A 26,285-nucleotide genomic window follows, 5' to 3' on the forward strand; every position below is an offset into this window, starting at 1 on the left:
GTGTGGACCGAGAACTCACATTTCTTCTAAGTTCTGCTGTTGCTCATGCTTGGTCAGGGGACCACACTTTGAGAATTACTGGGATTGTATGACATCAGAGACGAAACAGCCCCCAGAAAGGGTTTCCCACAATGTCTGAGTTGGGCAAGTAAGGGAGCTGGATGGGAACAGTGGGAGGAGCCTTCCTGCCCCAAGCTCCCTACAGTGACAGGAACACCCCCTTCTTTTCGCGATGGATAGATTTTATCACATCCAATTTAGTAAATAGCCAGAAAGGCTGGAAGCCAGAATGTATTGTGCACATCACTGGGACATGGTTAAAAGCAACAGAATTGACTTGTCATTTTTTTGTTTGACTTTTGGAAAGTTTGCTTTTATTTTTAACCTCAATTTCCTTTCTTTCCCAGTTGTATTGAGAAATGATTAACAGATGTCACTAAGTTTCAGGTATACAGCACGATAGTTTGACTTAGGTATTTTGTGAAATGATTACCACAATAGGTTTAGTTAACATCTATCATCTCATACAGATAAAATACAAAGAAGAGAAGAAATTTTTCCTTACCATGAAAACTCTTAGGATCTACTTTCTTAACAACTTTCTCAGACATCATACAACGGTGTTAGCTACAGTCAGTACGTTATATATTGTATCTGCAATACTTACTTCAAAAGTAAAAGATTGTACCCTTGAACCATTTACCTCCATTCCCCGCCCCCACCTCTGGTAACCACAAATCTGATCTCTTTTTCTATGAGTTTGGTAGAATTTGGGGGTTTTGTTGTATCATGTTTGTTTTTTTAAGACTACATATAAGTAAGATCATACATACAGTATTTGTTTTTCTCTAACTTATTTCACTTAGCATAATCTCTTCAAGGAACATTAATCTTGTCGTAAATGGTAGGGATTCCCTCATTCTTTAGGGTTGAATAATAATCCATTGTATACATATACCACAACTCCTTTATCCATTCATCCATTGATGGACACTTAGATTATTTCCATGCCTTGGCTATTGGAAATAATGCTGCTATGAACATGGGAATACAGATATCTTTTCAAGTTAGCGTTTTCATTCCCTTTATACCCCCTCTCTTTCTGTTGTTGTTGTTTGAGGTATAATTGAGGTCTGGAGGCAAAAAAAAAAAAAAAAACACTTTGAAATTGATGTCCAGGTTCCTCAATTTACAGATTTACAGAGGAGGGGCTGGAGAAGGTAAGAGGCTCGCCCAAATCCGTAGCTGTCTGTCCTCTGTGGTGGAAAGGTGTCCTCATTTCAACACGGGACTGTCAGTCATCTCGATCTTTAAACCGTAATTCAATAAATCAAACAACTCTTTGGCTCACTTTGCAGCATCTGAAATATTCTTTCCTCAAGCCTCAGTCTTAATTCATGGCCACTCAGCTCATTGTTCCTCCCTTTACCCCCTAGCAGCCCCCAGTGTTCACGGCTGTCTGTTGTTGGCCAATTTGAGGGAAGCAGCAGAAAAAACGCCTGTGGACCTAGAGCATTTTCCTGCAAGGCACCCACACATTTTAGGGGGAGTTGCGATTAGGGCACATGTTTTCTTGGCAGGCAGAGCAGGGAAGGTAAGACAGACTGTAATTTAAATTTGGCCAAATAAGTAAGGCATCCCTTTGAGCTCTCCCGGGGAATGAAACTGAAAAGCATCAGATGGTTGATTACTTATCATCGCTAAAAAGGTTTTGATGTCTTAGAGCTCCCTTCAGCCCTAACAGTGAACCCGTTTCACACTCACACCCTCCCCATGGCAACGCCTCCCCCCTCCCTCCTCCCAACCCCGCCCTAACTGTACTTTTCCCAGCCAGCTCCCGGCAGCTGGAGAGTTTCACCCTGTGCCAGGTGCCACAAGAGAAACACACACACACACACACATACACACACACACACACACACACGATCAATGTTGGCTGTGTGACACTCTTGGAAGCCAGACCAGCATCTGAAGAGCAGAATATTCAGTCAAATCAACAGGTTGGTTTTCCCGCACAATGCTAAGTAATCACCATGACTCCTTCTGTTCCACAGAATTGATGAATCCTCATTCGCTCCGGGCTGATGGTTTGGCCGTCATGCAGCCTCAGATTGGTGTCCAGCCTTGCTCTTTTCATCCACCGTAGCTTAGGAAATGATAACTGGTTTTGCCACCTGGGTAACTTTTTAATGATCTGAAAGACCACAAGGAGCCAGCATTTCTTTTGTGCAGTTCCTCATTCAACAACCTAATAGCTATCTGAAAAGAGCTTTCTTGAAAAGAAGAAAAGTCTGTTCCTTTTGGGCAGAGGCAATGGTACCTCACGATTCTCTGATTAAACTATCACACTGAGCGTATTATGGGACATCCGACTTGCTTGAGACGGACTTACCGCTGAGGTTTCTTGGTATTTGCACTGATGCTTTTCCGCCAGCCAGCCGTGAAATGACAGATGAGTGTCCCTAAACTTGCGTGTGAATGGTAAGTCAAGTGCCCAAGAAGCTGCTGGGGCCCAGCCGCCCCCTGGAGCCACCCTGGAGGGGGAAACGTGTTTTTCTTTAGGGTTACCTTCTGTGCCCATGAACTTGAATCAGGAGTGAAACCAAGGTCGGCACCACAGCGGGGTGCGATACTGGAAAGAAAGCTCACTCCACGGTCTGTCCTCTGGCTCCAGTGGACAAGTAGCCTTTGCTGGCAGGTCCCAAACTTAGAACTGGAAGCAGGAAAATGGTTTTCTCTCCTCCCTAACCTCTTTTCGGGATATAACATTGGAAACCTCAACACCTCTGTAAGGTTGTCTTTAAAAAAGCAACTAACTGCTTAGGTTTGGAGTGACCAGCGCTCCAGGCAGGAACCTGGTCATTACTGCGTGTAATGTGTCTGCAGCATCCTGTTTGTGTCTCGTGATTGGCATACTTTTTCAGCTTTCCTGTGATGTATGCAGATTGATTTGTTTTGAAAACTATGGATGTGCTACTGTGCTAACATACCACGTATGTTATAAATGATTCCAAAGTTAAAATGATGAGATACCCACTAAACACGTACCAACGGCCAAAATTTAGAAGACTGATGATAAAGGAGCCGAGTGGCTCAGTCGGATGCGTGTCCCAACTCTCGGTTTCAGCTCAGGTCATGATCTCAGTTTGTGAGTTCGAGCCCCACCTTGGGCCCTACGCTGACAGTGCAGAGCCTGCTTAGGATTCTCTCTCTCTCCCTGACTCTCTGCCCCTCCCTCACTCTCCGTGTCTATCAAAACACATAAATAAACTTAAAAATTTTACAAGCCTGGGGCACCTGGGTGGCTCAGTCAGTTAAGCATCCGACTTGAGCTCAGGTCATGATCTTGCGATCCGTGAGTTCGAGCACCGTGCAGGGCTCTGTGCTGACAGCTCAGAGCCTGGAGCCTGCTTCAGATTCTCTCTCTCTCTCTCTCTCTCTCTCTCTCTCTCTCTCTGCCCTTTCCCCACTCACACCCTGCCTCTCTCTCTCTCTGAAAAATAAACATTTAAAATTTTTTTTTAATTTTTAAAGACTGACAATAAACCAGCGGGACCCACATTCACCTTGTGTGAGAATGTAACATGGGATAGGGACTTTCAAAAACCATCAGGTGAATTCTGTTTAGGTTAAACATGCACTGTCCCTAGCATCCAGCTGTTTTATCCCTTGGCATTTACCTAGGAGAAATGAAAATATATGTTTGCACAAATATTTGTACACAAATGTCCATCAGTAGATGAAAAGACAAACCAATTGGTGGTATATTCAAACAATGGAATACTATTAAGCAACGTAAATGAATAAGCTACTTTTCCATATAACAGTATGGACAAATCTCAAAAATATTATGCCAAGAAGACAGATACAAGAAAGCATATTCACCTATTTATGTGAAAGTCTAGAAAAGGTAAAGCTAATCAGTGACAGCAGATCAGTGGTAAGTGGGCGAAGCAGGGTCAGGATTGACTGTAAGGAAGCGGGAAGGCAATTTGGCGGTGATGGGTATTTTCCGTATCTTGATGGCGGTGGTATTTACATGGGTATACATATTTATTAAAACACATTAAACTGCACACTTAAGATAAGTGCGTTATATATGAATTATTCAACAAATATTCAGTAAACATACTGTTTAAAACCAAAGGTAAACTTCTATTCACTTTAGTACTAGAAATCTTAGCCCATGCAATCATATGTATAAGAACCAGAAATAAAATTATTGAAAAGGAGGAAAGATAAAAATCCGCATGGCTTTTAAATGCATAATATTTCGCTATTGGCACACAAGAACCTATAGAGGTAATATGATTTAAAATATTGATATAGAGGCAGCTGGGTAGTTCCGTCAGTTAAGTATCTGATTTTTGATTGTGGCTTAGATCATGATCTCATGGTTCCTGCTATGAAGCTCCTCCTGGCACAGAGCCTGCTTGGGATTCTCTCTGTCACCCTCTCTCTGCCCCTGCCCCGTGTGTGCACTCTCTCCCTCTCTCAAAATAAACTTGGAAAAAACTATGTAGTATTTGCTAATAATGTGATTTAAAGGTCTGGTTCTTTGTTAAACTTATCTTGATGCTTTTTGTGAAGGCTATGGGGTAGAAAACATACAAAAATGTGTAAATTCAAATGGAAGGAAGGCAAAATGAATTGAGCAAAGTAAATCCCAATGATTCATTTTCAGCCCATCTACCATTATGCAATGTATTTGAAATTCAATTAATACATTTCTCTTTTCTCTGATGTCAATCAGAGACAGCAGAGAGCCTGATGCGGGGCTCAAACTCACAAACTGTGAGATCATCACCTGAGTGAAGCTGGACTCTTAACTAACTGAGCCACCCAGGTGCCCCCCCGCCAAGTCTTTAAAATTTTCCAGCCATGAGACTTTTTATCATTTTCAGAAACAAAATCGTGTAACAATGAAATATTCCCAAACAACCATTTTCAAGATGTTCTTTCCGTAGCACGAGTTTCTTTTCAAAAATAGCTCCTCCTCCTTTTATTACTCAAAGTCATCTTTATTTCAGAAGGGCGACTTACGTTTTATTTTTTCAAAAATGTCTGCTAGTAAAATAATTCTGACCACTACTTGTCATCACGGAAAATTTCAGCAAATGACAACTCTTGTCTTTAACAAGAAAACTCCATGCCTCGTCTATAAGTAGAGCGACTCTTCTCTGTACTTTGCTGTGAAATAACCGGGGTAGGCTTATTGCTGGAAAGATTTTCAGGGATAGCCCCATGTTCTCACAAAGTACTACAAACAGTCTGCTATCTCACAAAGGCCTTTTTCTAAATATATATGAAATCCCATAGCCCCATGTGGACTTCTTCCTACAAAGATTTGTCTCTAAGAACTTGCTGATGTGTGATGCCTGTTAGTGGATATTAATATTTGCTGTTCTTATTAATTATTATCAGTGTTTACATCAGTCATCCTGGTACTACCTACGGTTTGAGACCATGTTTTGTTTTGTTTTGTTTTGTTATTTGATTATATGGTTTTGATTTTTGAGAAATGCTCCAGAAAGAAAAACAATCATACACACACACACACACACACACACACACACACACACACACACACACAAAGAGAGAGGCTCTGGAAAATGGGGAGAGGTTAGGTTTGCTAGAACCAGCCTGGCATGGTATCCATAAGAACTGTAGAAATGGGCATCCAACAAAATTGATATTTGGGCTGCTGTAGCACTTAGTTAATAGAAGTCTGTCTATATATATCTATTTATAGATATAGAGAGAGATATAGATCAGTCAGGCTAGTGAAGGGTTTTGAACGAGGCTCTGCTAAACTAACAGAAGACTAACTTCTCAGGGTAACAGCAACAGAAGGTTTATTTTTTTGCTCATGTACATGTTCATGGTTATGGCTTTTTTTATTGACTGAAGCAAGTGACATGACCAAGGCTAATGTGAATGGGGCAAAAATGTATGATTTTACCAAGGAGAAGGGAAGAAAATTTTCATGGACAATGTGAAAACAGCTTGGTTTCTTCATCTTCAAAAATCAGTCTGATTTTGGAAAACCTATTGCTTGGGTCACAGAAGGATAACTCACATTGGCTTAAGAGAAAAGAGAATTTATTTATTGGCTCATATAATCAGGCAGTCCAGAGGGCTTCTGAGTAATACCATCCGGCCTCCAGAGAGTAGCTAGTGACCCAGATAAGTTTCATCCTCTCTCTCTCTCCCTCTCTCTTTCTCCTCCACCCACTCCTTCCCCACTAGAGCTCTGCTTCTTTCTATGTGGGATTCATTCTCCTACTGTAGACAGTCCGTCTTCGTGTGGACGGGAAAGACCACTGGCACGCAGGGGGCCCCTGAATAATACCCTTTCAGACCCATGACTCAGGAAACAAGTAATCTTCTCCAGGTCTACACTGAAAAAACATCTTAGTGAAGTATTTTGATCAGTCTAGCCACCTGTTCTTCTGACCCTCATTCCCAGAGGGATGGAGTTCTGTGATCGCCTGGACCCGGTTCATATGCCAACTTCTGTGGCTGGGGCAGAGGAGGAGGCTGGCTGCACCTGGCAACCTTACAGCATCACACCATCAGAAGAGGAGAGTAAGAATTTCCCAGACAGACCTGGTCCTGCGCAGGTGAAATCAACCGAGGGCCCGCACACATAACCGCCTTGCTCTCTCTAAAGAAGATAAAGCTTGTGCAAGTCTTTTGTAAACTGTAAAGCATTGTCCAAATGCTAATTGCTATTATTATTCCTTTTGAGTTGAGTTTTAAAAAAAAGCCCCATTATTTACTGGGGTAAATTAATGCCCGTGGCTGGCCAGCGTCGTTCCACCCACTTACTTAGGTGAAGGTAGAGTTGCTGTAAACAGGCAGGGGGTTCCCTGTGGATTGAGCACATCGGTGACAACCCGTTTCGTATTAAACCCAGAAGTGACGCTTGTTATTTGGGAATGAGGGTGTACCTGCAAGACATCTGTTTGGTGACAATGTTGAAGAGTTCTGCAGTGTGCATTTTCTGAGTGCTCCTGGTCCCTGGCGTGGTGCTCGGGAATATTCTGGAAGAACAAGACACAACCCCTCTCTTGGAGTCACATTTCACCCCAGCCACGTCCCGATAGCTCCGAATATGCAGATTGTGTCGAGGAAGGATCAGGACAAATTGACTGAATTTTTCACTTTTCCTCCTGATGCCTTGACAGCCTGTTTCTCATGCTTACTGGATGATGCTTAATTTAATTCATGTGCCCCAGGCAGCATGCTCTGTGTTGCAGCTGGTGCACAGTTCGTTTGAAAGGGCTTTCTCGGCACGGCCAAAGGCAGGAAGCACACTGCCGTGATACCTTGATGAATGGGTCCCTTGAGAAAGAGGCGCCTTTATAATGAAGTCACAAAAGAAATCTTCATAAATCCTTGGAAGCCCAGCAGCGCGTATGTGCGAGTGCAACCAGCATACTTCCTCAACAACCCTGTTGAAGGTAAAGAAGGCCAATACTAAGCAGAATTAAAAAAAAAAATCTGCTGTGTCCCCCGCCCCAGGCACCATTCCTATAGTCATCTCCGCGCGCACACACACACACACACACACACACTGCATCCATGTCTGTTGTGAACACTGTTCCTGCCTCCAGGACCCAGGGCCCTCTGCTTTTCCAATCAAAACAGGGAAGAAGAAATAATTGTCACTGTCCCATGTTGACAGATCCCTCGGGTTACTCTCGGGCTAATGAATTTCACCCTCTAGAGCTGCGTTGCATGTTGGGCCTTGAACTGTAACTTGGGTAGATGACAGCTTCTGAGGAGAGGAGTGTGGGTGTCTGAAATCACACTTAACCTGATGGAGTCTCTGTAGGGGACTCACTAGGGGGCCCATCGCTTTGTGAGCCTCCTACTTTCCAGATCCTTCCTTGGCTGGGGCCTTTATCCCAGCTGGCATCCGGAAAGACCCAGTCTCCATCTTGACTCCATTCCAGGAAGCAGAGCCACTTTGGAGGTAGTGAGGATTCACAGACTAATGTCCTTCTTTCCTTTCCCTTGACCCCCCCCCCCCCCCCCCCCCGTATAGAAGTTGGCTAAGGCTGTTGTAACCAAGCAGAACAGACTGGGTGGTTTACACAGTAGGAATTTATTTTTTCACAGTGCTGGAAGCTAGGTGTCCAAGATTTAGGTGGCCACAAGGTTGGCTTCTTCTAAGGTCTGTCTCCTTGGCTTGTAGATAGCTTTCTTTTCTTTCTGTCTTAACATGGTCTTTTTTCTGGGTGTGTCTTCATCCTCATCTTTTCTTTAAGGACATCCTGAACTTGTCATATTGGGCTAAGCTCACTCTGATGACTTCATTGTACTTTACCTCTTTAAAGACTACATCTCCAAATATAGCACATTCTGAGGTACTGGGGATAAGGACTACAACATATGAATGTGGGGCAGACACAATTAGCCCATAACAACTCATCTTCCTCCCCTTATTCTGACTCCTGGCCTGGCCTCTTCTCCTCTCTTAACTGATGAATCCAGGGCAGGTTCGGCCGACCCAAGTCCCCAGTGGCCAGATGTGTGGAGCCGGAGAGAAGAACTAAATGGTTTCCCCCAAAAAAGCCAAGAGTCAAAACCAAGAAGCCCTTGAAAAGGAGTAAGAAGATCGGCAGGCTTGAGGTGGTCATCAGAAGCTGGGGTTTAGATCTGAGGAGTCAGGCAGCCAGCGAGGACACAAAGGAGGAATGGTAAATCAAAATGGCGGCAAGACGGCACTCTGGGTCAACACCAGAGTTAACACAGCCTAGCCCAAGGCTGCTTTCTACAAGTCTCTGGCACAGGGATCTGACATAGATTAGGCATTCACCCACCCTTACATGATTTATTCAAAATCCAGGCTTTCTCTTCCTTGCTTTGCCGTTTCTAGTTCATGATTCTGTGACATTATACACATTGCTCTCTCTGCTCGAAATCCCCTTCTGCCCCAGTGTTGACCTGGCAGCTCCCCCATGACCTTTTCCTAACCTGCCACCTCTGATGTAAAGCCTCCCCAACTCAGTACATCTTTAGCTCTTTGGAGATCCAACTAGGTTATCAAGTCTCACAAGAATAGAGACATACCTGTGCACTTTTTGAGTCCCCACAGATGTAAGATATCAGCAAATGCCTATCCAGTAAATGTTTTGAATTAGGCCGGTCAAAATCTGTCTTTGAACTCACTTGGTTTATATGTCCCTTCATGTGTCTCTCATTCTTCCTTATATGTAGGGAAGCATATGTTTAGCTCAGTGCCTTAAGTAGTGTAGGCACAAATGGTTAAAAATGTAGACTTTGCTGCCAGACTGCTTGGGTTGAGCTCTGACCCCAGTGGTTTTTTGTTTTGTTTTGTTTTGTTTGGTGACTGTACTAGTTTGCTAAACCAGCCGTAACCAAGTACCCTAAACTGGGTGAACTTGAACACAATTCATTGCCTCCTAGTTCTGGAGGCTTAGAAGCTAGAGATCGAGGTGTGGCCGGGTTCATCCCTTCCAGGAACTGTGGCGGAGATTCTATGGCGTCCTCTCTGCAAGTGTCTGGTGCTTTGCTGGTATCCCTTGGCTTCTGCGACATCGCCCCGACCTCTACCTTCATCTTCACATGGGCGTGCACGTGCACGCATGCCCAAGCTTCCTCCTCTTGGGGAGAAAAGAAGGCCTGTCGCACCGGATTCGGGGCCCACTCTACTCCAGTAGGACTCCAGCCTCTGTCGAACTCAACACTCTGATGAAGTGACGACATCTGCAATGACTCCATTTCCAAACAAGGTCACATTTTGAGGTACCAGAGATTGCCGCTTCAACATAGCGATGGGGTGGGGGAAGCACATTCAACCTGTAACAGCGACTCCTGGCAGATTACCTAGTGTCAGTCTCTGCGTTAGTCAAATGGAATCATCACATAGCCCACCTTCTAGGGACGCGTGATTAAATGAATTAACGTACGTAAAGCACTTCAGACAGAGCAAGCCACCAGGAAGCCCTGCCTCAGCATTAGCTAGGATCCTGGGGCCGTGTGTACGGTTACCTCCTTCACGAACCAGCTGTGTGGAGGCAGATTCGCTGGGTCATTTTTATACACTGACGATGGTATAGCATCATAAACTGTGCAACATACAGCAGATCCCTGTATGCCTGGTAGACAGTCTCTGAGCTGAACTGACCAAACCGAATGGAAGGCAGGGACAATGCGGGTGATCGCAGGGCTGGAATTCAACGTCCACGTACATTTGTCAGATAGTCCCTTTGGCAGATTACACGTTATCGTGCCATTCGCGTAGTGGGGTCCCAAAAGATTGGCCTGGGAAGACTTTGAAACCCCTCTTCTTTCTTGGTTTCTTCTTGAGATTTCCTGCTTGCTTCGAGAGGCTTAGGGAATTTGGTTTTACACATACAAATGCTGTTCTGTCTCCAGGTGGAGAGAGCTCACGCTGCCTGAGCCGCTTACCTTTGGTTATTGGCGTAATTGAATGCCGCAGTTCTGGGGTTCTCTACTCAGTTGTGATATTATCACTGCGAGGCAGGAGAAAGAAGGGAAGAACAATGTGATATTTCTTCCTCAGAGGCCTGGGTGGGCCATCTGGCAATCTTTAAATCTAGGTGCCAGATTGAATAACATGCTTTGGGTGACTTTTTAAATGTATTATTCAAGGGAGATGTTGTTTTAACCTCTGTGCTGCACACCGCTTCCTAGCTGATGGAAATCTTTTCTCTCCTTTGCTTGAGAATTATGTGGAACACAGCCCAGCAGAGACTAATAAATCAGCACGAGAATTCCTCAGCTGGTCTGAAGAGCAGCTAATGATGGCAACGGTGGCTCAATTTTTCTGCACAAAGCAAGGACAGGGAAACAAGGCACAGCTGTCGTGCAGCAGATATATGAGGCACAGTCTGGATCCTGACCAATGGATCTTCCTCTTCTTCCAGCCAAAGTGGGGGTCATCTCCACGCGGGCATGAAAGATGTCTGCATGGGGGACAGTGAGTCCCGCTTGTAGCCTTGATTGGGTTGCACCCTGGTTTCTTGAAATCGACAAGTCGCGTCACTTTTCTGGGTCTCTGTTTCCTCTTAGGTACCATGAGGTTGTTGAACCGTGACTGATCTTTGAGGTTCCCTTATGTGCTTTTCCTTTCTGCCTTGTGGTCCATAAACCAACAGAGCCCTGGTCTTCTATGTCCGGGCTAAATGGTCGCAATTGCTATAGTTTCTGACAACCCACGCTTTAACTGCTCTCTTGGAGTTCAGTGTCAATAGCGTGTGATAATTGCGTGATACTGTGATGATGTATCATCTTGTTTCTGGCACAGAACTCCTCGGAAGCCCTGGAATTTCTAGGTGTTGAGAGCTATAAAGTTGTCTTTTGTTATGTTAATGAGATGCTTTTAGGACCGCACCTAAGGAGAGGGGCTGGTTGCCCGGGGAGCCAACCAAGTTGTTAGAAGAGGAGAAATTTCATTCTCACCCCTGACCTTGGGGGAGGGAACAGGGATTGGAGATTGAGTTTGCTTGCCAATGACCGATGATGCAATCAGCCACGCCTGAGTAATGAAGCCCCTGTAAAAACCCAAAAGAACAGGGTTCTGAGCGCTTTCAGATTGGTGAACACGTGGACACTGGAGAGAGTAGTTTGCCTAGAGAGCCCGGAAGTTCGTTACCCTTTCCTCAGACCTTGCCCCGTGCATCTCTCCCAACTGGCTCTTCCTGCCTTACCTCCTTTTATAATAAACCAGCGACCTAGTAAGTAAAATGGGTGCGTGGGTGCCGTGAGCTGCTAGCAAAGTAAACGAACTAGAGGAGGGGGTCGTGGGAACCTCCTACCTGTAGCCTGTGGGTCAGAAGTACGGGTCACAGCCTGGGCTTGCCACTGGCATGTGGAGGGAGTGGGGCAGTTGTGTAGGTTTCAACCCTTAGCCTGTGGAATCTGGTGCTGTCTCCAAGCGGTGGCAGAATCATCACCCTGTTGGCACCTGAGAATTGCTGGGTGCTCTGTGGGAAGCCCCTCCACACACACTCATCAGAATTGGGTCCTAGAACCCAAAAGTAATCTGCGTCTAAATTGCTTCGTCTCAAACTGAACGCGAGCCTGGAGTGAAATCCTGAGCCTGTTTGGTAAGTGAATCCTATGAAACAAGGGACACACGAGGTCAACTCTGTTTCTTAATACTGAGAAGCTGTCTGAGTGGCTCTGCCTGTAAGTCGAGACTCTCCTTGGCCATCACGCGTGAACGTAAAAGGAAAACTGTTTTCCTAACTCCTGATACTTTGCACACCTAACGTGTGGGGGTTTGTTCCCTACGCCAACCGATTTCCCAACTCTCTGGACAGCATCTGGGGTCAAGTAATTTAATTCAATTCTGACACCAATTACCTGGAGTCAGTGTCAGATTCCATGGGTTCAAGGACTCAGTCCCCCAAGGCTGCCCGGGTTTTGATAGTTTTCTAGAACAGGTCAAAAACTTAGGGAAACATCTACTTACATTTGTATCCGTTTGTCGTAAAGGATGTTATGAAGAGTGCAGATGGGCGGCCAAATGAAGGGTCCCAAGCTTAGGAGCTCCCGTCCCTGTGAAGTAGGGATGCTTCTTCCCAGTACACGGATGCATTCACTAACACGGAAGCTCTCCGAACCCATCGTTGAGGGATTTTCATGGAGACTTCATCATGTGGGCATGATCATTGATTAACTCCATCTCCAGCCCCTCTCCCCTCCCCGGAGGATAGAGGGGAGACTGAAAGTCCCAAGCTTCCAATCAGTGCTCTGTCTTTCTGGTAAGCAGCCCCCATCCGGAAGCTATCCAGGAAGCCCCCCAGGACCCCTCTCGTGAGAACAAAAATTTCTGCTCTCACCCAGGAAATTCCAAGGGATTTAGGAGCTCTGTGTCAGCAACTGTGGGGCAGGGACCAAATATGTACCCTTCTTATTATATCACACTGTCTTTGTAAAGGCTCAGCGTTAAACTGAGATTGAGAGGACGAAATACAAAAAGTGAAAACCATCCCCGGACCTCACCTTTAACTCAGGGCTTCTTAGCAGGCGGACTGAGGTCATCGATAAATGACAGAAACAGATGAAGGGTCTTCTGGAAGTATATCAGCAGGTCACTTGCTGAAGGAGCTTGCTGAAACACTTTGAGGGGTGACAAATTAAAGCATCCACTGGCCGGGGAAAGTTTAACTGAGGCAATGGATGGTTCGGGACTGTCTCAGAAGAAAGATGTTTTGTAAGCGTAGAGCGATCTGGGTCACCGCGCTCAAATGGTGACTGGATATTTATCTGAAGCAAGAAGGGACAGGCTGTGGAAGGTGTTCCGAAATGGAACAATTCCTGTGACAAGGAAACAGAAGGAGGGACACACGGACCAAGGATCAGATTCTGAGAGTCTGTGATTTGGAAAAGGAAAAATAGATATTTTTTTTCAGCCCTGATTTCTTAGTAGAGGCCCCAATGTGTTTTTCTATAAATCCTTAATTACATTTCATTCCATAACGGAGTTTTGCATAAGGTAACAGTTTTCTTTAGATCATAAATATCCCTGGTGATTCATAATACTCCTGGCTTGACCTTTCAGAAATGTGTTTTGTTTTTTTGTCTTTTGTTTTTTCATGAGCCGCTTTCTTAGACTGAATACTCTTTTTCTTAAGAAGGACCTAGAGGGGCGCCTGGGTGGCTCAGTGGGTTAAGCAACTGACATCAGCTCAAGTCGTGATCTCCCAGTTTAGGGGTTCAAGCCCCGCGTCAGGCTCTGTGCTGACAGGTCAGAGCCTGGAGCCCGCTTCAGATTTTGTGTGTGTCTCTCTCTCTGTCCCTGCCCCACTCACACTCTGTCTCTCTCTCCAAAATGAAAAACTAAAACATAAAAAAAAAAAAAAAATTGAAGAAGGACCTACAGAAAAGGAAATTCAGAATGCCTTTGCTGCATTTTTTTGTGACATGCATTTTATCAGCCCTCACTACAGAGGAGCGATTGTACTTACCTGCTGTCTCCTCCAGGCTCCGAGGAGTGAGCTGCACATCAGGCTGTTCGTATATCCAAGTCACCGGTGGCTCTTAAAGCCAAGGATAGGCTAATTATCTGAATATCACGTTTGATGAGAAGCCATTTGCAAAGATGAAACATTGGAGGTCTGGTAAAACCTGAGACAGTTTTTATGGGCTCGTAACATTTGGTGGAAATTAAAATCCAAATGACCTTCATTCCTTCGTATTTGTCAAAATATTGTTTGGTCTCAATTATTCTTTAGACAGATAGATTTGTTTTCAACGAAGCTCCCCACTTTTCTTTGGCCTGTAAGTAGTTTGTTTGTATTATTTTTATCCCATCAGCTACATCAAGCATGTAATCTGTTGGTCATGTATATAAATGGAAGGCCCTAACTTCAAATAGTCCCTTGGTGCAAATTTTAAAATCCCTTTTTCTATTAAAAACTTCAGTCCAGGGGTGCCTGGGTGGCTCAGTCATAACCGTCCAACTTCGGCTCTGGTCATGATCTCGTGGTTTGTGAGTTCAAGCCCCGCGTCAGTCTCTGTGCTGACAGATCAGAGCCTGGAGCCTGCTTGGGATTCTGTGTCTCCCTCTCTCTCTCTGCCCCTCCCCACTCATGCTCTGTCTCTCAATAATAAATAAACGTTAAAAAAAATTAAAAACAAAAAACTTCAATCCAGTCAAGAAGTTATTTCATGACCAGTTGCTACAAAAAACCAGAGTGCTCTTGATAGACTTAAATCAATTTGAGTTTTGGTCTTCTTATCTATAGAGAGGAGATAATAAAGCCCCTCCCACAGAATTGTGGAATAGACATAATAAATAAAACGCAAAGGTGGGGGGTAAAGATCCCATACTATCGTTGATTTTACCAAAAGCAAAGCCACCAAAATATAACTATGTGAATATATAATCACATAATGTAACTGGACGTACATAGAATCCCATAACTTTGTACTGTTGGTGTGTCTGCCCAGAGGAAAGAAATGAAAAGTTAGCTCATGTTTATATACTAATATTTAGCGTTCCTCTAAGGCCCATAATTATGCTGGAGGCTCACAGACCTCTACATCCTGAAGACTGCTTATGGATGGAAACAATTCCTTAGTGGGGAAATGTACTCATGCATATAAGAGGAGGTGTAGATAGAGGAGGAGCGTCTCCACTCTTCTGCATCAGCCCCCCTCTCCTGCACGCTCCCTCAGGGCCCACATGGAACCCAAGTTTAGGTAGCAAAACAGTAAAAATTGATTGAAGTCCTTGAACCCCATGGTTCTGTTATGACCGTCATGGTTGAGAGGTCCCTTGGGCTGAACAAGACCTCCACTGTTTATCTGTTGGTTCACCTGCGTGTAACAGAAAACCCAAGGGAACCTTGGCTTACACACCCAAGAGATTTTTTTTCTTCCATGCAAAAGATGGGATGGGCGTTGGGGAGGGCACTGTTGTGATGAGCCTTGGGTATAGTTTGTAAGGGATGAATCACTGGGTTCTACTCCTGAAACCAACACTACCCTGTATGTTAACTAAAATGAAAAAAAAAAAAAAAAAAAAAAAGTCTGATGAGGTAGCTTAAGGCAAGGTAGCAGCTCCAAAGGATTTGTAGAGACCTAGACCCCTTGCCTCTCTCTGCTACATATTCCTGGTAGAGCTTATCACCTAAAGGTCACATCAACGCCAGGTCGGCTGCTGGAACTTCAGCCAACAAATCTGTGTGTAGGTAATAAGTTGGCAAAGGGAGGGCTCAAAAATGGCTTTCCTTTGGTTTCTTCCCCCCTTTTAGGGAGACCTGCTGGAGGTCCCTCTCAACACTTCATGTTTATACCTCCTAGACCGGAACTTAGTCAGTTAGCCATGCTTGGCTGCTAGAGAGGCTGGAAAGTAGAGTCTTTTAAGTTAGTACATTGTTGCCTCTGGTAACACAGGCATTACATTAATTAGATAAAAAGCAAAAATGGATATTGGATAGGCAGTGAGCAGTTGCCACACAAAGTGTAAGTTACTTGGGCCTTTCTGGGGAAAGAGTAGACAGTGAAACCCTACAGTCAAGGGGAGTTCTCCTGACAGCCTGATTAACTGTCTACATCCCTACTCCACTTCACCTAGCCTGGCTCACCCAACACAGGAAAAGAGGGAATAATAGCTAGCATGTATTGTGCATCTGCTCTTTGCCAAATGATGCATAATCACTTTATAGGCATTACTCATTAAGTCTCATAGCAACCCATGAAGTCAGCACTAATGTTACCCCTAGTTCTACATGTAGGGAAACTGAGGCTCGAGATCAGTTAATGTGACCGAGTTTGCTAGAAAGCAGATAGGCAGAGACTTGACCTCAAGCCTGTGGTCTCTTAACTATTGCAGTATACTTCATCACCCACAAAAGGAAGGAAAAAGGAGCAGGAAGAAAGTCAGGAAGAGGGGACAGAATAAATGCAGTCCCAGAACTAATGTGAAAAATGGTACGTTCCAATAAGATCATTTTTTTAAAAATCTGTATGACTTTCACACAGATATAAAATGAACATGTGTCACATATTTCCCTTAGCTTACGAATGGGTAAGCTAGTAAGATGTTAAGCCTGTTGAAAGGGGAATTCGGAGAACCACATGTGTATAGGTGGATGAGGAATACTGAAAAGGATTTAGAAATAGACACAAGACCAGTCTGTCCACAGGGCGATAATCAATTACATTCCACCAGACACAACTCCTTTCTGTTTTTGACGATAAGAGAATTGCCTGCATTATCATCGGTTTGACTTACAGAGTTGTAAAATAGCTCTGAGACACTGAAAGGCAAACATAACCTATAAGGAAGGTTATGCCGGGCGGGGCACTCCATAACCTTTGTGTCAATGTTAAAGTCTCCTAATTTGAAAAACTTGTCCTGACATACCTAAATCACCCTCTTCTGTTACCGGAGATGCCAGCATTTAGAGAGGACTAGAGACTATTGGCCAAATTTCTCTTACCCACGTACCCTCCATTTGCCCGCTGCCAGAGATTAGGAAAGGCAAAGAGTGATGTCTCCTGTTTGAACTGCCCCAGTGTGTTGGTAATAACTTTCCAAGCCAAGATGAAACATTGAATCCAAGGCTGCCATATCACCCTTGGTGAGGTAATTAACAACTACTTACCAGATGCCTTTGATGTACAGACCCTCTGCTAGATGAGCAAAACAGACCTGTACCTGCTGTCAGATATTTATAGCCTACAAGGGAAAACACTTTCCAGTAGAGGGTAAGCAAACTGGCTAACAGGATGTATGGTAGTGCACCACCCCCCCAACACATCCACAGATGACTCTGAATTGCTTCTGTAGACGTTACATATTTCTTAGTGCTTACTTTATAATTTGGTCAAAGTATCCTTTCCAAGCCTAGACAGCTTGTCTGCCTCCTTGATGCTCTTCTTCCGCAGTTATTGAGCTTTCTGGAACATCATCAGAGGGAAACAACTAAGTGTCTTAAAGTCACCAGTGTACCTTTTTTTTTTTTTAATTGGCGTCCAAACTCCAAGGTTGGCAACACTGCCTTCATAAAAGCTTTATGTGACTTCTGCGCCCTTCGGAGATTCTACAGTTGTATGGGGGTGGATACGTTCCCGCTCAGCACAGAGATGTTCCTGGACTCCTCAGGCTCTGCCCTTATGTCATCTGAAAGAGAAACAAAGAGAAAAACAAGTTCCTGTCTTTGTCTCTCTCCCCGCCACCTTCCTTCTGTGTCTGTCTCCCTCCTTGGTCATTCTCTGTCTTTCTCACTTTGTGTGTTGGCCTCATTTGCCTGCCAACCAGTTCTTGTTTGCAAAGGTTTTTTGCACTCACATCCCTGGCTGGTTCCTCCCAGGGGCCCATTTACTCTTTCCTGGGGGCAGATTTCAGAGGGCCCTGTTTTCTGCACACTGATAATTGGGCACCAGTGGCTCAAGGCAGGGGGGGGGGGTCTTATGCTGTGCTCAGTGTATACCTTGATTATAGGCAGAAGGGAGGGAAAGGGACAAGGGAGAGAGACAGCGACCGTGGGTACTCCCTCCTAGACTCTTCTTAGAGACCAGCCAGGCCACAGTGCTGCTGTCTCTGGTAAACGTTACGAACTGAACTGGTTTAAACACGTGGGTAAATAGAATTGCTCTCTTCCAAGTCTCTCCCCTGTGACATGTTCTTGGGTTGAACACTAACCCCATAGGACTCTGTTTTCTGATTGGTAAAATGATGGAATCAGAAGTGGTAGTTGGCAAAGAACTTTAGCTTAAGTATTCAAGAGAATACTTAAGTAAACTTGAAGTCATTGAATTTTTAACAGGAAGGTTAATAGTGCTTTTTTAAATGTTTGAGCAGATGTTCAGAATTGCCCATTTGAAGGACGGGGTTCTGAAAGGAGAGAATAAGAGAAAGACTAATTAGGGATCCTGCTGTTTGCAGGACTGCTCATTGACTCTGTGTGTGTGTGTGTGTGTGTGTGTGTGTGTGTGTGTGTGTGTGTGTGTTTTTAATTTAAATTAAAGTAATACCTGTTCACAAGGAATCAAGCTGTATAGGAAGGCCTTAAGAAAAAAAGGAAACTTCTCCCATCCACCCTACTAATGCCTGCTCATTTTTCACAATGTTAACTACTCTTGAGTGGTTCTGGGTTCATTCGTTCATTCATTATTTTAATGTTTATTTATTTTTGAGAGGAGTGTGAGTGGGGGAGGGACAGAGAGAGAGGGGGACAGAGGATCCAAAGCAGGCTCTGTACTGACAGCAGAGAGCCCCATGTGGGGCTCGATCTCACAAATCGTGAGATCATGGCCTGAGCCAAAGTCGGACACTTAACCGACTGAGCCACCCAAGCACCCCATTTGTGCTTGAGTTGATTACCATAATAACCTTATGTCATAATACTCATACTTCTCTCTCCTGAATCATCTGCTTTGAAGATAGTGTTGACTCTCCCTGTATAATTGAAGAGGAAATTTCCTCCTTCTGGTACAACTCCCAATTTTCTTCTTCTTCTTCTTCTTTTTTTTTTTAATTTCTATATTGTCAAGATTTAGAATGCTCCACTAAGTCTTTAATGTTTGTTTGTAGGTTGCTTCTGAAAATTTGCAAAAAAAAATGAAGTTATCAACACCCTCATATTCCTCCTTCCTCTTTTGTTAATTATATACTGTGAAGGTGTAATATATTTCTCATTGAAATATAACCAAATTCTTGCTATTTTTTACTATTTGTTCCATAATTAAATGGACTCATTTCTAACCATGAGTCTTATTATAGCTTCGTATGGCCAAATTCTTTATTTAATTCATCTCTCAATTATGTGAATTTCTTTTTTTCTTTCTGACAAAGCATTTTTGAAGGGCTTATGTGTGCTACATAGTCTGAGTTCTTTCATGTTGGAAATGTGAATAGCACTTTCTGGATTTAATATTCTTTTGGTCATAATTTTTTTTTCTTCTAAATTTTGTGGAAATTTTTTTTTAACATTTATTGTTGAGAGACAGAGACAGACAGAGCATGAGCATGGGAGGGACAGAGAGAGGGGGAGACATGGAATCTGAAACAGGCTCCAGGATCTGAGCTGTCAGCACAGAGCCCCACATGGGCCTCAAACTCACAAACCACGAGATCATGACCAGAGCCAAAGTCAGATGCTTAACTGACTGAGCCACCCAGGTGCCCCTGTAGAAATTTCTTAAAATGAACGTGACTCGAGAGGAATCTAATGCCATCCTGATTTTCTTTCCCTTTTAAGGTGATTTATTTTTCTGCCTGAGTGCCCAAGGAATTGATTCTTTTTTCTTTAAATCCAAAGTCTTGAGCAGAATGTATTTCCATGGTACTATTACTGTATGAAATTTTCCTATGGCCAGTGTATATTTTTCCTGTTAAAAGAATTGGGTTTTATTTCAGGGAGATTTTGTTCTATTTTTCAGTGATTTTTTTGCATTCTATTTTCCTATACTTCTGAGACATAATTTCCTTTATTGCTGCTTTGTTTTCATCTGTCTTCCATGTCTATTAGCTTCTTTCTGATGGCAAAATCAGTTTGTCTTACTTAATCTGCATTCAGGATGATTACCTCGAGCTTCTCTATTGATAGCCTGATTTTAAATTTATTATTATAAAATATTTTATGCATACAAAAGGAGAGATGAGCATAAATATAAGGTATGAAGAGTACTAACCAAATGAGCCCATATATCCGCACAACCCAGTGTAAGAACTAGACGAATCTTAACCATGTATTAAAATTCCTTGGGGTGCCTGGGTGGCTCAGTCGGTTAAGCATCCGACTTCGGCTCAGGTCACGATCTCGCGGTCCATGAGTTCGAGCCCCGCGTCGGGCTCTGGGCTGATGTCTCGGAGCCTGCTTCCAATTCTGTGTCTCCCTCTCTCTCTGCCCCTCCCCCGTTCATGCTCTGTCTCTCTCTGTCTCAAAAATAAATAAACGTTAAATAAATAAATAAATAAATAAATAAAAATAAAATTCCTATTTGCCTTGCCCTGATTCCATGCCCTCCCCTCCCTTCAGTCTCAAAAGTTAATAACATCTTGAGTCTTGTGCTTAGCATAAAAAGCTTAAAAATATGATTTAGTATATCCTAATCAACATAGTTTACTTTTGAATACATTCAACCTTTTTTAATAAAAGAAATCATTCTTCAGCAACCTGATTTTCCCCCTAAAATTCAGTTTGTGAAATTAATTTATGTTTAACACGTGTACCTCTGGTTCTCTCTGACTGTGGAAGAGTATTCCTCATATGGATATACCGCTATTTACTCATTTGTTTCCCTATCAGTAGTTACTTCTGGCTCATTGTAACTTTTTATAATTTACATATTTATAATTACAATTTATAATTTACAAATTATAATGAAATTATAATTTACATCCTATAATTACCAGTATTATAATTAAATCTTTAGTACAGCTTATCTTTTTTTTTAACATTAATTTATTTTTGAGAAAGAGAGCATGCGGGAGTGGGGAGGGGCAGAGAGAGAGAGAGACACACACAGAATCTGAAGCAGGCTCCAGGCTCTGAGCCGTCAGCACAGAGCCTGACGCGGGGCTCAAACTCACGAACCCATGAGATCATGACCTGAGCCAAGTCGAACCCTTTACTCACAGCCACCCAGACACTTCTAGTACAGCTTATCTTGAATATACATTCAAATATTCCTCTGGAGTGTGTATTTTTAGCTGGTGATATTTCTGAGTTGGACAGTGAGTACCTCTTTCAGCTTTTTTGATGCCAAATGTTTTTCCAAAACGGTTATAAGTAATTGGAATGTAATATATTTTCTTCCTGCATATTAGTTAAGTATTATTCCCTTATTATGTTGCTTTGCTTCTTGGTTGTTTCTTTGGACCCCAAATGTCTCATTTAATCTCCGCTCTTTTGCCTTATCATCTTGTCTTTAAAATCGTGTTCGGGGGCGCCTGGGTGGCTCAGTCGGTTAAGCGTCCGACTTCGGCTCAGGTCACGATCTCGCGGTCAGTGAGTTCAAGCCCCGCGTCGGGCTCTGGGCTGATGGCTCAGAGCCTGGAGCCTGCTTCCGATTCTGTGTCTCCCTCTCTCTCTGCCCCTCCCCCATTCATGCTCTGTCTCTCTCTGTCTCAAAAATAAATAAAATGTTAAAAAATAAAAATAAAAAAAATAAAATAAAATCGTGTTCGATTTAATCCCTATTCTCTTTGATTGATACATTTCTCTTACTTTCTCATTTGATTTGATCCTTAAGGTGACATGAAGGGATCGGTGCTATTATATTCTCATTTTCTTTTAATTTTTTTTTAAGCTTATTCATTTTTCAGAGACAGTGAGACAAAGCATGAGTGGGGGAGGGGCAGAGAGAGAGGGAGACACAGAATCCGAAGCAGGCTCCAGGCTCTGAGCCATCAGCACAGAGCCCGATGCGAGGCTCGAACTCACGAATGGTGAGATCATGACCTGAGCCAAAGCCGGCTGCTCAACCGACTCAGCCACCCAGGCGCTCCTATTCTCATTTTACATGTGAATGAAAGGACTTCCAAGAAACTATGTGTCTTGGCCAAAGTCTTAGAGCTACTAAGTGGAGAATCTGACAGTAGCACCCAAGTCTTTCACCTCCAAAACACTTGATTTTTCCACCTCTTTGAGATAGGATACAATTCAATACTGTATGGTATTGTGTGGTATAGCTTCTAAGACTAACTAAGCTTCCGAACTGCACAGGCATAAATAAACAACACCTTTTAATGCCTGTAGCTCAATGAAAAACCTCCCAAGCGAGATAAGAACTTCACCAAGTGAAATTATTACCATGATCTATCTTGGAAATCGCTGTGATACTAAAAGGGTGAATTCTACTGCTGCCACTACCTAAAGTGTGTGCGTGTGTATGTGTGTGTGTGTGTGCATGTGTGGGCACAATTTAAGCAGCCGATACAAGTGACAGAACTATTGAAGGGTTTTTGAAACCCAGTGTAATTGCAAGGAAACAAGATCCAAACAAAGATGTAATGTGGGTTTGCTCGTACCTTGATGGTGTCCGGAGAGTAGAGCCCTTATTGGAACCTCCCTCTATTCTGAACTCTCAGAGAAGGACCAGGTCCCATAGGGAAAATCTGTGCAGCAGTGAACATGGTGGATGATGGAGCCTTCCTCTGGATTAGTAGCCTTCTCCAGCTCTTGGGGAGATGCATTAAAGTTCCTTTTTCCTGTAAAGGATAGTGCTACAAAGTTTCGGCTTTAGAAGAAGGGTGTGTGAGAAGACAGGCTAACACAAGATTTTCTGTACTGAGAGTGTTGTAAACCAAAGGTGAAGGAAAACAGCAACATTGACTCAAAGACTAATATCCAGAATTAGCTATTCTCTCGTCTTAGAGCTATTATTGGTTGGATTTGTGTCCTGTTTTCAAATACCTTTGTCAACAAATTGTATTCAGATTTAGAATTACCAAATAAACTATTTTCATTGTTTCCTCATTATTGATCTGCAGGAGATAAATAAATGTCCAGTGTGAAAAAAGAACTGCAAAGCATCCAAATAAGTTTGGGTGTCTTTGATTTAACCAAGCCAAACAGTTTTCTTTCCTGCAAAATTCTTCAAAGCAATTGATATTGCTAAGGATATCTCTGATTTTGTAAGAGGGATATATATTATAAAGAAGTTCCAAAGTTATTTGATCATGAAGCTCTTATGTTCGTGGACTCCAGGAATATATTTGGGGGGAAATTGGGCTTTCTTCTAATCATAAAATGTTAGAACTAGAAGGAGCCTTAGATCAACTCGTTTTAAATTTTAATTTTGCAAGGAGGGAAACCAGAATTTATGGGCTTTAGTGACTTGCCCGAGATCACACAGCTCTTTGGTAGTAAAGGTAGGGCTAGAATTCATATCTTCAGATTCCTGATCTAGTGTTCTTTGAATTGAATGAAATTAAATGAAGTCACATGATACAGTGACCTACCGGCAGGCCTTTTTTCCTACTTCATAATGCTGTATTCCCTTCTTTACCAGTGAGAATAATGAGACTCAAACTTATTTCCTATGAATCCCAAATTGCGCTTTTGACAGCTCATAAAATCCTCCCTCCAAAGCCTTATTATATCTCAGATGTTCCTAAGGGGTCAATGGTCCAGGATTATTCTCTGTAAATTCTCCATAGAGAATAATATCATGCTCACTTGGATATCCTATCACATTGGTCTCTCTAGCAAAACTTAGAAAGCTCCCCTTCTAGCATTCTGACCCAAGTTGACGAGGCAGTTTTATACACTACCTTGTGCAAAGTCTCATACCCCATAGGCAGAATTTAGAAAGGGCTTAAAATCCAGAAGTGGAATCCCTTTGTGGCAGGCAGAGGGGCAGTGTGTATCAGAAACCTTTAAAATTGCCATGTTCTTCTCACCAAACTCCACACCCAAAAAAACAAATAATCCAGTGAAGAAATGGGCAGAAAACATGAATAGACACTTCTCTAAAGAAGACATCCGGATGGCCAACAGGCGCATGAAAAGATGCTCAACGTCACTCCTCATCAGGGAAATACAAATCAAAACACACTGAGATACCACCTCACCCCAGTCAGAGTGGCTAAAATGAACAAGTCAGGAGACTATAGATGCTGGAGAGGATGTGGAGAAACGGGAACCCTCTTGCACTGCTGGTGGGAATGAACACTGGTGCAGCCTCTCTGGAAAACAGTGTGAAGCTTCCTCAGAAAATTAAAAATAGACCTACCCTATGACCCAGCAATAGCACTGCTAGGAATTTACCCAAGGGATACAGGAGTGCTGATGCATAGGGGCACTTGTACCCCAATGTTTATAGCAGCACTCTCAACAATAGCCAAATTATGGAAAGAGCCTAAATGTCCATCAACTGATGAATGGATAAAGAAACTGTGGTTTATATACACAATGGAATACTACGTGGCAATGGGAAAGAATGAAATATGGCCTTTTGTAGCAACGTGCATGGAACTGGAGAGTGTGAGGCTAAGTGAAATAAGTCATACAGAGAAAGACAGATACCATATGTTTTCACTCTTATGTGGATCCTGAGAAAGTTAACAGAAACCCATGGGGGAGGGTAAGGAATAAAAAAAAAAAGACGTTAGAGAGGGAGAGATCCAAAACATAAGAGACTCTTAAAAACTGAGAACAAACTGAGGGTTGATGGGGGGGAGGGGAGGAGGGTGGGTGATGGGCATTGAGGAGGGCACCTGTTGGGATGAGCACTGGGTGTTGTATGGAAACCAATTTGACAATAAATTTCATATTAAAATAATAATAATAATAATAATAATAATAATAATAATAATAATATGAAATTGCCGTGTTCTTTAAATGCGCCAGAAGCAGTGGGAAGTATTTGTTATTATTTGTTATTATTTGTTCAAACGCTGTTATAACGATGAAAAATGTGCCGTAACCTCAATGTCTGATAACTTGGAGTTGGTTAAATGAATCAGAGTATTTTTTGAAATACTATACAACCAGTAGAAATGGTGTTGTAGAAAACTTCATGGAATGGTGTTTAAAACAGAACTTCCTGACAGGTAGGCCAGGACGGATATAGTGATGCCCTTTGTCCCCATGGGAGCTAGTCAGGTTCTAGTGCAACCTGAGCCCTCAGCTCAAATATCTCAAGGTGCCAAACAAAATATTTTACATTTTCATAAACAGAGAGACACTCACATGTCTGCTGAGGGATATACTTTGCCTACATCTGGATATGACAATACAAACAGTCTTTATTTTCATGTTTTTGCTCACCTGCGTTTCTCTTTTTTAATGCATAGTACTCTTTAACAAAAATAATGTGACAGTAATAATTTTAAAACTTACACAGCCTTTAATATACTTTATCTTGTTTTATCCTCAAGCCGGCCTGTGAGATAGGCACTACTATTATTCTTTTTACTATATAAATGCTATTTTTAAATTCCATATTTGAAGCTATTAAGAACCGAACAAGTTGATGCAGGCAGAAAGGAAAAGGTGGAAATGAGATATTTCTGAAAGGTAGACATAAGAGAACACAGTTACTAATTGTCTGTGGGAAGCAGCTAGGCCCCCAGGATGTTGAAGATTATTGTATTCGTGAACAAAAGAGAATCAAGGAAATACAAGATTATATAGAAGTTTTAAGAAAGTCTAGAGGAAACCGAGAAGAGCAGGGCACCAAAAGCCTTAACCTTTAGGCTTTGTCTCTACAGGGAAAAATCCCATGAGCCCCATGACCTAGACTTCCACATGTATCATCCATGATAAAATGGAATTCCAAGAGTCCTTGTATGGACAAATGTCGACAGTGGGTGACACATTCATAGTTTTCTTCATTGTTTTTCCAGATCAGAGATTAATTTATTCCATCTTTAAAAAAAAAAAAGTTTAAGTAGGGGTGCCTGGGTGGCTCAGGCAGTTGAATGTCCAACTTCAGCTCAGGTCATGATCTCACGGGTTCGTGAGTTCGAGCCCCGCGTCGGGCTGTGTGTTGACAGCTCAGAGCCTGGAGCCTGCTTTGGATTCTGTGTCTCCCTCTCTCGTTGCTCCTTACCCGCTCATGCTCTGTCTCTATCTCCTTGAAAAATAAATAAACATTAAAAAAAAAAGTTTAAGTAGAAAAGACTTTTAATAAGTTCACGGGGCATGTGTTGGTAAGCAGCACCCTAGAAGGACTGTCTCGAGGTAAAGGTTACCCTAGCTATGTGACGAAGTAATCAGAAATGGAACAAATGTAATGGAATCATGACGAACACATGGTGTGCCACACTCATGACAAAGAAAGGGATCAAGTTGTGAAAATACAAAATGGAAGTTGTGCAT

General features: G+C 42.9%; 1 protein-coding gene across 1 annotated transcript in view; it reads left to right on the plus strand.

Moving 5' to 3' along the window:
• LOC102953168 (histone-arginine methyltransferase CARM1-like) overlaps positions 1–26,285 on the plus strand; it is a 186,421-nt gene that overhangs the window by 123,488 nt on the left and 36,648 nt on the right. The gene's annotated exons all lie outside the window — the stretch shown is intronic.

This window comes from Panthera tigris, chromosome D4 (assembly GCF_018350195.1).
Source record: "Panthera tigris isolate Pti1 chromosome D4, P.tigris_Pti1_mat1.1, whole genome shotgun sequence".
Taxonomy (NCBI): Eukaryota; Metazoa; Chordata; class Mammalia; order Carnivora; family Felidae; genus Panthera; species Panthera tigris.